This window comes from Borostomias antarcticus (genome assembly GCF_949987555.1).
Source record: "Borostomias antarcticus genome assembly, chromosome: 32".
Lineage (NCBI taxonomy): Eukaryota > Metazoa > Chordata > Actinopteri > Stomiiformes > Stomiidae > Borostomias > Borostomias antarcticus.
This window is the reverse complement of record NC_140265.1, coordinates 1,846,620-1,860,553: the sequence shown is the minus strand read 5'-3', so window position 1 is coordinate 1,860,553 and position 13,934 is coordinate 1,846,620. Positions and strand designations below refer to the sequence as shown.

General features: G+C 43.1%; 1 long non-coding RNA gene across 1 annotated transcript; it reads left to right on the top strand.

The window, feature by feature from the left end:
* The first annotated feature begins 318 nt into the window (after window positions 1-318).
* Window positions 319-3,170, top strand: LOC311327388. The gene is made up of 5 exons (XR_014631116.1): window positions 319-439; window positions 934-1,124; window positions 2,014-2,178; window positions 2,355-2,599; window positions 2,790-3,170. It is a non-coding gene; the product is annotated as an uncharacterized lncRNA (long non-coding RNA).
* The last annotated feature ends 10,764 nt before the right edge of the window (window positions 3,171-13,934 follow it).

The following is a 13,934-nucleotide window of genomic DNA, read 5'->3' as shown; positions in this document are numbered from 1 at the left end:
TTTATCTTTACAGATCCAGAGAAAGGGAAGTACAAAGACTCTGGGGTGAAACACTCTCTGGATATGTGGCATGGTGCAAAGTGTTTGGCCCAAAAAATCAATGCGGTATGTATCTGATGTATGCAAAAAATCCAAGTAGTGGTCTTAGTGAAGCCATGAATGACTAATCACTTATCTCAGACCTGCAAACTTGTCACCTTTTGGCTACAGTCACCTTTTTTATGTTAACCATGGTAGTTTCAGTGAATCTAGAGGGTGTTAGTTTTGTATGTCATCACCTTTTTCGCTACTCCAGAGTTTGCAGGTCTGTACTATCTGCTTTGTCCATAAACAGGCAGGACAACTCAAGGGAAATGGAGCCCTACTGTACTGGATGCGAGACATAGTCAACCACTATTGGTACAGTTGTAGAATGGCAACCACAGTTGAAGAGTTTGTGGTAGGTACACAGAAACAAGCACCAAGTGCATTACAGACCACGGCACTCTGGCACCCTTTACACGTCACTCGCATAGCGTCCCCACTAACCATCACTGATTTACTTACTTACACAACCTGAACTTGTCAGCTCTACACCATGGCTAGGCCCTGCGTAGTGGTAAAAACAATCATCTAAAAGTGATTTACATGAGTTCCTGATGAGTGTACATAGGCATTTTTCTAATCTTTTCTTACTGGCGTCTGAGCCATTTCAATTGTTGTAGCCTAAATTGAGAACCCCGCCTCTAGACCTATTAACAAATACTCAGATGTAGATTACATGAGAATTTTCCAACAGACCTGATCCTCCATCCTCTCTATTGTTGTCCATGTTATATTGATCTCAGCAAATTTACCTCACAGTAACATACTCTGTAGAACCCTACACAGGAATGTGCATTTCCCCTAGGTGTGTTAAACTCCATTTGTGTTTCAAATATATTTTTCTCAAAGAAACATTGGCAAGGTGTGCTGAATCACGTGGTAAATCAACACAGCTGGATTTTTGGAAGATGCCACCATGAGCCTCAGGAGGACATCAACAAGGAGTGGATGGAGATGGACTCGCCAGCGCATCAAGCCTTGAGAGCCATTGTCCTTGACACAAAGTTGCTACGTCAGGCTCACAAATACATAACATTCAGGTTTGTCTGAAAGTCCTATGTATAATCAGATACAGAGAAGAAATAGTAATAATAATAGTAATAATAATAATAATAACTATAATAAGCATAACACAATAATAATTATAATAAACAAACATAACAATGAACATGATAGTAGTAGTATTTATGATGCTAGTAGCAGTATTGGTAGCAGTGTTTATGAGCCGGGGGGGGCTATGAGTCTGAGGAAGGGTGGGGGGGTTCAGAGTTCACTACCGCGCATTCTGTTTCGGTGTTCAATCTGATGGCTGTTGTGCAGTCTGATGGCTGCTGGTACGAAGGAGTGTGAGAACCGCTCTGTTCTGCACCTGGGGGAGATGAGCCTGTGGCTGAAGGTACTCCCCATCTTCCACAGTTCATCATAGACGGGGTGGGAGGGGTTTTCAAATATGGTGTTCAGCTTTTCTCTCATCCTCTTCTCCACCACTGCCTCTAGACTGTCCAGTTTCTGTCCAACAATGGAGCTGGCCTTTCTCACCAGCTTGTTGAGTTTGTTGGACTCTCCAGTCTTAGTGCTGCCTCCCCAGCAGGCCACAGCAAAGAGGCCATAGCAAAGAACAGTGCACTGGCTTCTACAGACTGGTAGAACATCCGTAGCAGCCTGCTCTGTCCTTTCTTGTACATGGCCTCCGTGTTGTCTGTCCAGTCTAGCCTCTTGTTCAAGTGCACTCCCAGGTACTTGCATGAGTTCACCATCTCCACTTCCTCACCCTTGATGGTATCGGGTTGGGGGGTCTGTCCTCCGTCAGAAGTCCACAACCAGCTCCTTGGTCTTGCTTCTGTAATTGTATGGTGTATCAAATGTTAGAGAAATCTAATCTTGGTCACAAGCCTAAAGGAAACATCTTTGTGCTGAATGTATTTGTAGATCCACTGCAGACCTGGAAAGCTACCACAATCACTTGTTGATGTATGCCAGCAAACGCTACGCTTTCACCCCTCCTGTGTACCACGCCCGGGTCCTTTTGGCAGCTATAGACTACAATGCACACAAGGATCGGCCCCAGGCAATCAACAAGAATGGCCATAAAATGTAAGTATACTTGTAGCGAGTAGTAGGCACACACACATCAAATAAGCCATGACATTATGGATCAGCTGGACACTGATTAACCATGCTGTACTTTTTAATCAAGCTAGATTTAATTTTTTATCACAGTAATTTATGTACTTTGTGTCTATGTTTATTTTCCCTTTTCCATCATGCAGCTTTAAACGGAAGTTCAACAAGAAGTCACAGCGCTGGACGGTTGTTGCAGAATTAGAGCCAAAGACTTACAGCTACATCAGTGATCTCCAAGCCAACATTGTCAGTACACGACTGGAATCGGGAACAGGGATTCCGAGGACGAGGCCACCAAGTGAAAGTGACCCAAGACACCTAGGTCTGCTCCCTCCAGTACCACCTCCATCAGTTGAGGACCTGGTACAGGCACACATGTCCAGAGGACTTGGTATGTGAACAATAGTCTAAGATTCACTGCCCATTCTGTATCTGATTGTGTTACTAGCATCATGTGATGATTATTTCAAAGTCTAAACTTCAATATGGAATTGTGATTCATGTGCTGATTATTTACATCCAGATTTCATTAAATATTCATGTAGAAAAACAAACACTAATGACATTTTTCTATTCTACAGGACCCAAAAAACAGTCCTGATCCAGTCTGGACTCCTGAACAGCTCTTATCTGCAATGTTTTGACATTGGCCTATCAACAACTTCAATCTCACCATAGATGGCACCACCGTCTCCTCTTCTCTTCTCTTCCCCTAGCCCGTCTCTACCTTTTCTTGTGTCCTTGTGTTGTATCTGTGGCAATATTCTTTTTGTCTCACCCCCTCCCCCCACCTCTAGTGTAAAGCTACTGAGTATGTGAAAAGTGCTATATAAATCAGAATTATTATTATTAGCTCTGGGATGTGCTCTGAGGGATGTTGATAACTGAATCTATTTATGAAGTAATGTTTTCTAATTTGCAATGTCTCTATTTGAATTCCATATGTACAACAGTGAAGGTTGATTTTCAGACTCATACTGGCACTACATTGTTCTATGAATAAAAATGTCTTAATATTTTCAAAACGTTACCAACTCTAATTTGAACCGTGTATCCTGTGGAGTACAGTAAGTCATGTTTTTAGACTGAACATTTTTATTGATCCAAAAAGTAAAATATAAACTGAACATATTTATTGATCCAAAAAGTGAAATATAAAAATAAGAACATTTGTTATAATAATAAATAAATAAAACTAAGAAGATTTATATCCCTGACTAAATGTACTAAAAAGCCATCTCCACTATGGACTTCAGCAAGGTTCTACAGTCTTCCAGGAATGAATCCAACGTACTGTTGAAATGGGTCAGGGAATGTATGTCTGATCATCCACACAGCACAGCTGGGTATCACCACTCTATTTCCTGATCCTAACATCCCCCACTGCCACACAACAAACTGTCGGTAGGCTGCATGACGGAATTGCCTATTCTCCTGTCCTGGCTCAAGAGCTTCATCCCTGAGTCCAAATATGTCATTCCGGGTGGCCCTTGCCACCTGGAGGATTTGCATATCAAGGCAAATGTGGGCCATGTGTGGCAAGGTGCTGACACAGTACTGTGGCCCATTGGCACCACAGCATTTTCTTTCCAAGTCTGTGGGCATTTCTTTGCAATTGGTGCAAGTACACCAATTCGGGGGAGGGGGTTCTTGGGCTGCAGGGGGATCCTGGGATTGGGATCCTTGGAGTAGAGGTATGATGTCAAACAGGAGTCCTTGCTGACGCTCCAGTACTTGCAGAAACTGCGACCTCAGTTCTGGCTCTGGCATCTGCATGACCATATCCTACATCAACAAACGAGCCATAACGCAGGTAAAATGAATGGGTAGCCAAGTACTCATTGGCCAAATTCGAAATTACATAATAAAATATAATAGGCTACTGTTCATAAGTAGCCTTCTTTCCAAATCACAATGTTACCTGCTGCGTCTGAATCCTGTTTGCCCGGAGTGTATTTATGCGTTCTACATCTGTAGGATCCAGTGGTGGTCTTGGTCCTACCCTGCTTCGCGCACCGCGGCGCACGCGAGTGCCGCCTCGGATCCGAGGGCCTCCCCGGCCCCGCACTCGGCGACCAGCACCACCCCTGGATGTTGAAGGCTATGAACCGAGTGGAAGAATTGCAACATATTGTTTTGAATTATGCTTATGTATGAAAATTAACTAGGTCTACAGTAGGCCCTACACTAATAGGCTAATGTAAAGGTTAGACTAGCCTATTTGGGTAACCATGATACAAGACTAAACAACAATAATGACCGCTTTGGATCCTAGGCTAACTATTTCTGACTCATATCGTTGCATTTGAGTTATTTCAGAATTTCCCTCTTGCAATTCACGCATCATATGGTTGCTGTTTTATATAGCCTAGGCTATATTTCTGACCTCGGCTGCTGACATGGTGTTGGGTGTCAATCCGTTACCTAGCAGTAAACTACGGTGCACCGCTCGCACACGTAGATGAAGAAACGAGACACTCCCACTCCTGTCAATCAAACTCAACTGGCAGGAACCGCCCACTCAGCGGACATAAACAAACGTTGTATACAAAACATTAGCTAAATATGATTTAGCGAAGAATATACAAGGTAGGACATACATTTGAGTGATTCAACATGTTTATTAGACAACAAGGAACAATTTAATCAAGTAATTTTGAAAATAAACAAAAAAATGATTTTTTTATTCACGTTACATTGGGCACCTTTAACTGGTTGAGTAGGTGAAGATACGATGTAATTAGTGCAGTACCGGTCGCGGGGATCCCTACAATCAAAAATAAAGATTGTATTACAAATATATCTGGATATGCATTTACATGATTAGAATTACTATAATAACAACACAAGAAATATTACTAAATTAATATCAGATACTGTAAGATATGGTACAAAGTAAGAATGTAACCTAGCTCAGCAATATGTAGCTCAGAAAACAGAAGCTAAGTAAGTAGCTAATTCAGGTAACTAGCAGTAACTAAATTCCACAGATACAGTGCTGCTACCAATACAAAGAATCACAGTGTACAGACATTAACATGGTGAATGATATACTCACATATTGCATTAACGCACAACTTGTGAAACAACGAAGGTCCATCGTCAGCTGTCGGCAAACATACTGAGACCAGCTTGAACTAGACGAAACATAACAAACGACATCTAACTCAAAGGTGTACGTCTCCCCCTAGCGGCTAAAAGAGAATACTGCACATATCGCTTAACTTAACAAAACCCAACTTATGAAGCAAGACCTTTTTGAAGCTAAATTATTCAAGCAAACATTTGTGGAACCTTTTTGTATTACAGCATAGTTTAGATTAAATAATTTAAGTATTATATTAAAGATTTTACCTGTAGATTAAAGTTTAGATAAGTAGTGTAAGAAAGTATAGATTGAAAGAGCATAGTTTGACAGAGCAAAAGTTTAATTTACCATAAATGTACAATACTCTCAATGTAACCAAAGTAGGTGGGTCCTCCGTTGCAGCAGGCCTCACCACCTGGCCTGCTGCCCCAGCCTGGCAGAGAGTGAAGGAGTTAGAGGATGGGAGGGTGGGAGGGACGGACGGAGGATCCCACCTCACAGCAGAGAGGGTGACTTTGAAAGAGGGGGTCCAGGCACCCACCTCAGCACAGAGGGGGGCTGCCAAGCCTGTCCCCAACTGCCATGCAAGGTGGAACTGTCCCCAGCCCAGGACAAGTCCCAGTCTGTACCTGCAGCCCTCAGGCGATCAAGAAGTTGTTTCAAGGTATGGTGTCAAAATAGAAAATGGTGTTTTATAACATCACATTTTTGTATGTTCTTAGTTGTTGTCCTTGGGATGCACTCTGAAATAATGTGTCTTGCTGCAGGTGGAGTTCATTGATGAGAGCGGACCAGAGGTCGATGCCCAGGTGGAACACAGAGAGAGTGTTGGTGTCTAAGAGGCGCCCTACCTCCATCAGTGCAGCCTGCATCCTCAAGCCTTCCCCAGAGCCCCCCGCAGAGAAGGCCCCTGCAAGAGCCCCCTGTAAAAGGATCCACAACACCACTGCGCTTCTGCCTACCAGCCAGCCTCTTCTACTGCTCTCCTGCTGTAGAGAGGTTACCACACCAGGACCCCATGCTTCCCCTCCTCAATCATGGACTCTTGTGACTTGATTCTTGATATATGAACATTGACAAAACAAGGAGATTGGAAGCAAAAGGTTACAACACCCCTGCTGCACCTCCTTATATGAACTTGACAAAACATTTAAAACCAACAGTATAATCAGTCTCTGATGCCTAATCAGTTCCTGTATAAGGCGAGTATGGAAGGCTGGTTAGCCAATGACGGGTAAGATCCCACATTCAAACTTTTGGGACAACCTAAGGCAGGCACAGTCACGATTACTCAGCCTCAGGATAACCTAAAGCAGCATCACAATTACTCTAGACTGGTGAGACTATCCTGATATCACAAGCTTCCAATCCACAACCAATCAGTAAAATGTGTTAAATAAAGCCTGAATTATAAAGCCTGTGGCATTGAACTGTGAACCTGACCTTGTGTAGTGTGTGCTGGGGATTGCAATAACTGATGTCTGCTGCTATTTATCGATGGTAACAAAAGGAGTGACATTAAGAAATCAGAACTTAAATGTAGGCTACATATTCTTGAGCTAGCTGTGACTGCTAAAAAGATGTTGGTGGCTTCAAAAATCTATTCAATATCCTGTTTTAGACATCATAGTTCTTAAATTAACTTGGGCTTATCAGCACCTTCATTAGCCTATGAATTCTAACCCTACTTGTACTGTAACACTAGTTGAAATTTATAATCCTTCTACTTACCAGTAGTACTAACTGTGGTAGGCTATTTATAGTAGTTTATAATAGTTTTTTAATATTTAGTTATATTTATTATTATTGGTAGTGCTAACAGTTATATTTGTAGTTATAATAGTAATAGCAATAGAGTTTATAGTAGTTATATTTACAATAGTTAGTAGTTATAATAGAACTGGCAGTAGATGTTACAAACCCTAACTCTAACAATAAGATTACTGTTAACCCTAATACTACTGTTAACCCTTACACCACTGCAGTGATGATCTGTTAATGTAGGCTAATCCTCTCAACAGGCATCCTTTATATAACAGTAGTATTGTAGCACTCACCTCAACTTCCATACCAACACCACAACTACTGTCCTTCCTTATATTCAAATACTTATTCATAATGGGATTCAGGCTGTAAACTAATATCGATACCTTTTATACCTATTTGAGCTATTGAGCTTATTAAAACTGTACACGTCATGAGTAGACTAGTAGGCCATTTGTAGTAGTTTATAGTAGTTAAAAATATATATATTTATAGTTATATTTAGTAGTATTGGTAGTGCTAACAGTTATTGTAGTTATATTTACAATAGTTAGTAGTTTATAGTACTGGCAGTAGTTGTTACAACCAGCTTCAGCAACTAGCCCACCTCACATTTTCTCCAGGAAATGTACTTTTTAGTTCTTATTAGGTGGGCTAGCTTGTAAAAGCTAGCCCAACTTGTGATATTCCCACTATTTCTTTATTATTATTATTAGGTGGGCTAGCTTGTAAAAGCTAGCCCAACTTGTGATATTCCCACTATTTCTTTCTTTATTATTATTATTATAATTCTCCCCAGTTTTTTGGCCCTTAACTACTTCTTCATACTTTGTGCTAGAAACTTCATTCAAACTTTAAAATGTTCATCGTCTTTAGCTGTTTCCCGGATGTATTCAGATTTTTGATATTTTTTATAGTTTTTTAGTAATTTAACTTTTAATAGTCATTTTTGTGCCATTGAAACTGCTGGTGGAATGTTCAGTATCATTATGTTTTTAGAGTGGTGGCAGCTGTTGCTTTGAAAATATTCACACAATTTGTAAACTGCTGGCACTCCTACAGTTTTGAAAGCTCACACACATATTATACATCAAAACATTCACACAACTGTGCTGATTCGTACAATATAAGTATCTAAGCTGTGTGACTTATAGTTTTCACGGTATGACGATTTGTTCGGCAACTGTGCTCCCCATTTAAACGTATGGGCCCACACTCTACCTTTTGAGCTGCTAATTTTGCATTTTTACACTTTTTCTAACTCGTCGCCATGCCTACAGTTTTTAAGCTACACGGACATATCATATCCTAAAATGTTCAGCATTTTCTCAGGATTGCTACGGTGTCAATATCTAGGCTGTGACCTTTATACTTTTTGAGAGAGAGCTGTCTGAATCCAACATGCCTTTCCATTGAAGTGAATGAGAGGATGCTCACAGTGTCAGTTGGGATTTGAATTTGGGGACACGTGCATGCTCTCTGTACAGGCACCCTTTTATGACTACTGTGGTAGCATTCCTATTCATTCATTCCTTCCTTCCTTCCTTCCATCCATCTTTCCTTCCTTCCTTCCTTCCTTTCCTTCCTTCCTTCCATCCTTCTTTCTTTCCTTCCTTCCTTCCATCCATCCTTCCTTTCTTCCCTTCCTTCCTTCCTTCCTTCCTTCCATCCATCCATCCTTCATTCCATCCTTCCTTCTTTCCTTCCTTTCTTCCTTTCCTTCCTTCCTTCCATCCATCCTTCCATCTTCTTTCCATCCATCTTTCCTTCCTTCCTTCCTTCCTTCCTTCCTTCCTTCCTTCCTTCCATCCATCCATCCTTCCTTCCTTCCTTTCCTTCCTTCCATCCATCCTTCCATCTTTCATTCCTTTCTTTCCTTCCTTCCATCCTTCCTTCCTTCCATCCTTCCTTCCATCCTTCCTTCCTTCCATCCTTCCTTCCATCCTTCCTTCTTTCTCTTTCTTTCTTTCTTTCTTTCTTTCTTTCTTTCTTTCTTTCTTTCATCCATCCTTCTTTCTTTCTCTTTCTTTCATCCATCCATTGTTCTTTCTTTCTTTCATCCATCCATCCATCCATCCTTCTTTCCTTCTTTCCCTCTTTCTTTCTTTCTTTCTTTCTTTCTTTCATCCATCCTTCTTTCTTTCTCTTTCTTTCATCCATCCATCGTTCTTTCTTTCTTTCTTTCTTTCATCCATCCATCCTTCTTTCCTTCTTTCCTTCTTTCCCTCTTTCTTTCTTTCTTTCTTTCTTTCTTTCTTTCTTTCCTTCTTTCTTTCTTTCTTTCTTTTTCTTTCTTCCATCCATCATTCTTTCTTTCTTTCTTTCATCCATCCATCCATCCATCTTTCTTTCATCCATCCATCCATCTTTCTTACTTTGTTTCTTTCTTTCATCCATCCATCCTTCCTTCCCTCCTTCCTTGCATCCTTCCATCCTTCCATCCTTCCTTCCATCCTTGCTTCCTTCCATCCTTCCTTCCTTCCATCCTTCCTTCCATCCTTCCTTCCTTCCTTCCTTCCTTCCTTCCTTCCATCCTTCCATCCTTCCTTCCATCCTTCTTTCTTTCTTTCTTCCTTTCTTTCTTTCTTTCTTTCTCTTCGTGGTGGCGTGGTGGTCTCGCCACCACGCCACAGACCCCACAACTCAGCCCCTGATTGAGCTAGAGACACACAGTCTTCACCAGTGGGTGCAAGGAGACTGCCCGGAGGTCTTCATGGTGGAGTCAGGTAGGTGGCCCGGAGAGGGGTACACTGTCCTCGACCAGCTCTGACCTGAGGGGGTGGAGTCTCACCACCATGCCACTGTCCACGCCACAGACCCCACAACTCAGCCCCTGAGTGGGCTAGAGACGCACGGTCTTCGCCAGTGGGTGCATGGAGATTGCCTGGTCCATAGTAGTTCTAGCAATAGCTGTTACATACAGCTGCAGCAGCTAGCCCACCTCACATTTTCTCCAGGAAATGTACTTTCTAGTTATTATTATTATTCTTATTCTCCCCGTTTTTTGTCTCCTTTATAACTTCTTCATACTTTGTGCTAGAAACTTCATTCAAACTTTAAAATGTTCACGATGTTTAGCTCTTTAACGGATGTATTCAGATTTTTGATATTTTTTATAGTTTTTTAGTAATTTAACTTTTAATAGTCATTTTTGTGCCATTGAAACTGCTGGTGGAATGTTCAGTATCATTATGTTTTTAGAGTGGTGGCAGCTGTTGCTTTTAAAATATTTACACATTTTGTAAACTGCTGGCACTCCTACAGTTTTGAAAGCTCACACACATATTATACATCAAAACTTTCACACAACTGTGCTGATTCGTACAATGTAAGTATCTTAGCCGTGTGACTTATCATTTTCGCTGTATGACGATTTGTTTGGCAACTGCGCTCTCCATTGAAACGTATGGGCCCACACTCTACCTTTTGAGCTGCTAATTTTGCATTTTTACCCTTTTTCTAACTCGTCGCCATGCCTACAGTTTTTAAGCTACACAGACATATCATAGCCTAAAATGTTCAGCATTTTCTCAGGATTCCTACGGTGTCAATATCTAGGCTGTGACCTTTATACTTTTTGAGAGAGAGCTGTCTGAAGCCGGCATGCCTTTCCATTGAAGTGAATGAGAGGATGCTCACAGTGTCAGTTGGGATTTGAATTTGGGGACACGTGCATGCTCTCTGTAGAGGCACCCTTTTATGACTAATTCATATTCATTTCTTCCTTCCTTCCTTCCTTCCTTCCTTCCTTCCCTTCCCTTCCTTCCTTCTGTCCTTCCTTCTTTCCTTCCTTCCTTTCTTCCTTCCATCCTTCATTCCTTTCCTTCCTTCCATCCTTCCTTCCTTTCCTTCCATCCTTCCTTCCATCCTTCCTTCCATCCTTCCTTCCCTTACTTCCATCCTTCCTTCCTTCTTTCTTTCTTTCCTTCCTTCCATCCATCCTTCCTTCCTTCCTTTCCTTCCTTCCTTCCTTCCTTCCTTCCTTTCTTCCTTCCTTCCTTCCATCCTTCCTTCCTTCCTTCCTTTCCTTCCATCCTTCCTTTCTTCCTTCCTTCCATCCTTCCTTCCTTCCTTCCTTCCTTCCTTCCTTCCTTCCTTCCTTCCTTCCTTCCTTCCCTTCCCTTCCTTCCTTCTGTCCTTCCTTCTTTCCTTCCTTCCTTCCTTTCTTCCTTCCATCCTTCATTCCTTTCCTTCCTTCCATCCTTCCTTCCTTTCCTTCCATCCTTCCTTCCATCCTTCCTTCCCTTCCTTCCATCCTTCCTTCCTTCTTTCTTTCTTTCCTTCCTTCCATCCATCCTTCCTTCCTTCCTTCCTTCCTTCCTTCCTTCCTTCCTTCCTTCCTTTCCTTCCTTCCTTCCTTCCTTTCTTCCTTCCTTCCTTCCATCCTTCCTTCCTTCCTTCCTTCCTTCCTTCCTTTCCTTCCATCCTTCCTTTCTTCCTTCCTTCCATCCTTCCTTCCTTCCTTCCTTCTTTCTTTCTTTCTTTCTTTCCTTCCATCCTTCATTCCTTTCCTTCTTTCCTTCCATCCTTCCTTCCTTCCTTCCTTTCCTTCCATCCTTCCTTTCTTCCTTCCTTCCATCCTTCCTTCCATCCTTCCATCCTTCCTTCCTTCCTTCCCTTCCTTCCTTCCTTCTTTCTTTCTTTCTTTCCTTCCTTCCATCCTTCCATCCTTTCTTTCTTTCTTTCTTTCTTTCTTTCTTTCTTTCTTCCTCAAAGAAATATTCAGAATGACTCTTTTTCAGGCTGCAAACTCATATTAATATATTTTTTCCTCTTTCAGCTATTGAACTCAATAAAACTATGAGTTATGATGAGTGGTCTAATCTATTTTTGAGTGTAGTACTAGCAGTACTTATAACAAACACCTACTGCAACACCTCCACAGCTACTGGTCCGCCCGGGGTGGGCTATAGACACATGGTCTCCAATGAGGGGTGCATTGGGATGGCCTGGCAATCACTGACCTGCCCCCCACAACCTCTGACCTGAGGGGGCGGAGTCTCGCCACCACGCCACTATCCACACCACCGTCCCCACATCTCAGACCCTGAGTTGGCTAAAGATGCAGTTTTCACGGTTGGGTGCATGTGGGTGGTCCGGGGAGCAGTACGCTGTCCTAGACTGGCTCTGACCCGAGGAGGCGGAGTCTCGTCACAACGCCACTATCCACGCCACTGTCCCCACATCTCAGCCCCTGAGTGAGCTACAGACACACGGTCTTCACTGGTGGGTGGATGGAGATTGCCCGGATGTCAGTGCACTGCCCCCGACCTGCTCTGACCGGAGGGGGCGGAGTCTTGCCATCACGCCACTATCCATGCCACGGACCTCACAACACAGCCTCTGAGGTGGCTAGAGACACACAGTCTTCACTGGTTAAGGCGGGTAGGTGGCGTGGAGAGGGGTACACTGTTCTCGACCAGCTCTGACCTGAGGGGGCGGAGTCTCACCACCATGCCACTGTCCACGCCACAGACCCCACAACTCAGCCCCTGAGTGGGCTAGAGACGCACGGTCTTCACTGGTTGGTGCATGGAGATTGCCCGGATGTCAGTACACTGCCCCCGACCTGCTCTGACCGGAGGGGGCGGAGTCTCGCCATCACGCCACTATCCACGCCACGGACCTCACAACACAGCCTCTGAGGTGGCTAGAGACACACAGTCTTCACTGGTGAAGGCAGGTGGGTAGCCCGGCATGGCCTTCACTATCCACGACCGGCTCTGACCCAAGGGGGCGGAGTCTCGCCACCACGCCACTGAACATGCTACGGACACCACAACTCAGCCCTTGAGTGGGCTGGAGACAAACGGTCTTCACTGGTGAAGGCAGGTGGATAGCCCGGTGCGGCCTACACTGTTCACGCCTGGCTCTTAACCAAGCGGGCGGAGTCTCGCCACCACGCCACAGACCCCACAACTCAGCCCCTGATTGAGCTAGAGACACAGTCTTCACCAGTGGGTGCAAGGAGACTGCCCAGAGGTCTTCATGGTGGAGTCAGGTAGGTGGCCCGGAGAGGGGTACACTGTCCCCGACTGGCTCTGACCTGAGGGGGTGGAGTCTCACCACCACGCCACTATCCACGCCACAGACCCCACAACTCAGTCCCTGATTGGGCTAGAGACGCACGGTCTTCGCCGGTGGGTGCATGGAGATTGCCTGGTCCATAGTAGTTCTAGCAGTAGCTGTTACATACAGCTGCAGCAGCTAGCCCACCTCACATTTTCTCCAGGAAATGTACTTTCTAGTTATTAGGTGGGCTAGCTTGTAAAAGCTAGCCCAACTTGTGATATTCCCACTATTTCTTTCTTTATTATTAGGTGGGCTAGCTTGTAAAAGCTAGCCCAACTTGTGATATTCCCACTATTTCTTTCTTTATTATTAGTGTGAATGCTTTAGAGCATTCACACTATTGTTATCCAGTTCTTTATAGTTTATTCTTACTTCTTCTTCCGTACGTTTTTTGGCTCTCTGTAGCTCCTTCATACTTTGAGCTATTTAAACCATTCAAGTATCAAAATGTTCAGCTTGTTAAGGACATGCGCGGAATCGTTTCAGATTTTTTATACCTTTTATACTTTTTAAAATATTCAACTTATTCAACAGTTTTTTTGAATGGAAGTCAATGGGGGAGTTTTGAAACCTTCTTCAGCCTTCAACTCCTTCATACTTTGAGCTACAGAAACCATTCAACTATCAAAATGTTCAGCTCTTTAAGGTCTTTGTGGGATATAATTCAGATTTTTAATATCTTTTCTACTTTTTAAAATATTCAGCTTTTTCAATATTTTTTTTTACAATGGAAGTCTATGGCTGGACCTTGAAATTCTCTTCAGCTTTGAAACCTATCTCCTCCTTCATTTTTTGTGCTAGA